Raw genomic sequence first — 2,682 nt, forward strand, 5'->3', positions numbered from 1 at the left:
CAGGGCGCTTGCCAACATCTGCTGCTGGCCATGACTCAGCACTTTCGATGGTGGAAAACCCACCACTTGTTTCCGAATCACAAACCCCAGGTGGGCCCTGACCCGAGTGGCCCCAGAAGGCGCACAGGAGGAACTGGGGCACTCACTCTCCACGTGGTCCATCTCCATGGCGACCAGAAGGGCCCACTCACAGTAGCCCTTGCACTGCTGGGCCGGGCCCTGGCGGGTGCAGAGGTGATCCAGGTGCAGGAGTATGTGGGTGAAGTCCCGGCCACACTCCAAACAGGGAAGCCTCGAGAACAGACGCACGGCCTCCAGGAGGTAGTGCTGGGCCAGCCTGCTGGCACCCGTGTGCAGGCACAGGGTCCCAAAGTTAGCCAGCACCACTGCCGGGTTCCTCCGCTGGCCCAGGTCCCAAACCACGCATAGGGCGCTGTAGTAGCCCTCGGCTGCCTGCCTCGTCCGGCCCATCCTCTTCAGAGCCACGGCCACCATGTTGGCAATCACACCTTCCTGGTCCTCGCTGGCCACCACTGCATCCTGGACAGACTGCAGGATGCTCAAGGCCACCAGGCTCGGCCCATGAAGCACGTGCAGCCACACCAGGGCCACCAGGGTGTCCACAATAGCACAGACTCCGGCAACAGCACTGGCTTCCACCTCCTGCATCATGAAGGTGATGGCTGGGCCGTGGTAGCCATGGTGGCTGTACGGCTGGGCCAGGTTGGCGTAGAGAAGGCCACGCAGAGCCTGGCCTGTGCCCGGGGTTAGGGAGGCCAGCGCTCGCCTGAGGTAGTGGGAAGTCTGCGTGGGGAGGCTGTGGGGCTGGAGGGCGTTCTGGAACACCAAGTTCACGCTCCTCAGCGAGCTGGCCAGCGAGTCCTGTGTCCTCAATGAGGCCACCTTGACACAGCTCAGCACCAGGTGGGGCAGGCACTTGCGGCTGTAGATGTCAGCCAGGAACAGGGAGCAGTCTGAGAGTCACGCAGCGTCTGGGGCTCCCAAGTCCCTGTGCAAAAGCAACAGCCACTCTAGGAAGGACAGGGCCTCCTTGGGCTGTGTGAGGTGCACGTGGTGCCTGGCCAGCAGGAAGCAGGCCCGGGCCACCCCCCGCCCACTGCAGCGCCAGCTGCAGGAGCTCCCCGTCCGCCTTGGTGCTGCAGATGTGGCCGGGCATCCCCAGGAGCAGGGCCATGGCTTTGGGAACCACCTGTGTACAGTTCTCCAGGTTCTGCTTCCGGTAATTGCTGGTCAGGTTGGTGTACACAGCCACCACCTGGAATAGGTCCCCGAAGCTGCTGTCCAGGATCCCCAGTGTTTCCTCAAAGTACACCCAGGCCTGGGACAGCTTGAGCCTCCTGCAGCACAGCCGCCCCAGGAGGAAGCAGAGCCTGGCCATGGCTATGAGAAGCCAGGTTTCTTGGCCGCCCCTCGGGCCTGTGCCAGGCGCCCAGTCAGCTCCTCCTCGTCGCTAAAGCTGCAGAACATGCCGCTCAGCCATGTCAGCACCACGTTGTACAGGCCATGGAAGCTGGCCTTGTATCCGGAGGTGTTCAGGAACAGCAGCCGTGAGATCAGGGCCTCTGGATTCTCCCAGTCGTCTTCAGCTTCCAAGCAGAAGGAGGGCTCCTCGGGGTCCTGCAATCTCATGTTGCTGGATGCCGCACAGAGACCCCAGGACGCTGGCTCCTGGGGGCAACCTGGGCAGGTCTTGCATTGTTCCAGAACATTCCTCACCTTCGAAGGGGTCTCCTGTGGCTCCAGGCCCAGGCAAGGTGGAGGTGTTTCTGCAAGTCACAAAAATACCTAGACAGATTAGAGTCCAGCAGTGAGTCCTTGGTACACTGGGGGCAGGGTCCCCGCATCCCCACCCTCTGTGTCCCTGGTGCAGCTTGCCATGAGACCTTGAGAATTATGTGCAATGCAAACCTGGGGCGTGGAGCACGTAGGAACTCCGGCACTATGGGGACAGAGAGAACATGCAGGCCCGTGGCCCGACTCTCCTACGAAATCACCCTCCTGTCCTGCTTTGTTGCCCACCTGACAGCATGGTTTTAGAAGACTATGTCAGCTTAGCGATCCCTCAGAGATGCCTTTCCCTTTAGAAAGAATCAAAGCCTTCTAACTGGACCCATGTATATACAGCACTACAACTACAAATGTAACTTTTGTCAGCATATTGGGCCCCCCGGTGGGGTACAGGAATCCATGAAATCCTCAACAGCCAATCAGAGCTATTGATCAGCTCAAAAGCTGCTATGCAAAATTGGTAAAGCCACCGACGGCACAGGACAGGGGTGTTGTACCCATGTACCCAGCTCCGTGCAGGGAAATGGACCATCCCTGCAGGAAGGATGGGAAAGCTTCCAGGCCCCTGTGGCCACCTTCACGTTGGATGGTCTGAAAACCTGAAGCCCACAGTTCCTAAAGGGTTAACAAAGGCCAGACTGCTCAAGCAGTCCACTGTTACCTGCTGTCTTTGGTGGATTCCTAGCCAAAGCCCCCTCCCAGAGGTGAGCAAAGGAGCACATTTCCTGTTGGAAAACCTGGGATGAAAAGAGGCATTACAGGGAAGGAAAAAACTAGATTTAAACAGACTCTCTTTTTCAAGCTTACATGTAAAAACTATTTTCAATACAAACTGTCTCCTTATTCATCTGTAAAGCCTTGGAATTAAAAAAT

The 2,682-nt window shown here is 58.2% G+C and overlaps 1 pseudogene; it reads right to left on the reverse strand.

Annotated features, from left to right (window-relative positions):
* LOC105513777 overlaps nt 1-2,682 on the reverse strand; it is a 51,910-nt pseudogene that overhangs the window by 17,265 nt on the left and 31,963 nt on the right.

This window comes from Colobus angolensis, unplaced genomic scaffold (genome assembly GCF_000951035.1).
Source record: "Colobus angolensis palliatus isolate OR3802 unplaced genomic scaffold, Cang.pa_1.0 Scaffold105, whole genome shotgun sequence".
NCBI classification, from domain to species: Eukaryota; Metazoa; Chordata; class Mammalia; order Primates; family Cercopithecidae; genus Colobus; species Colobus angolensis.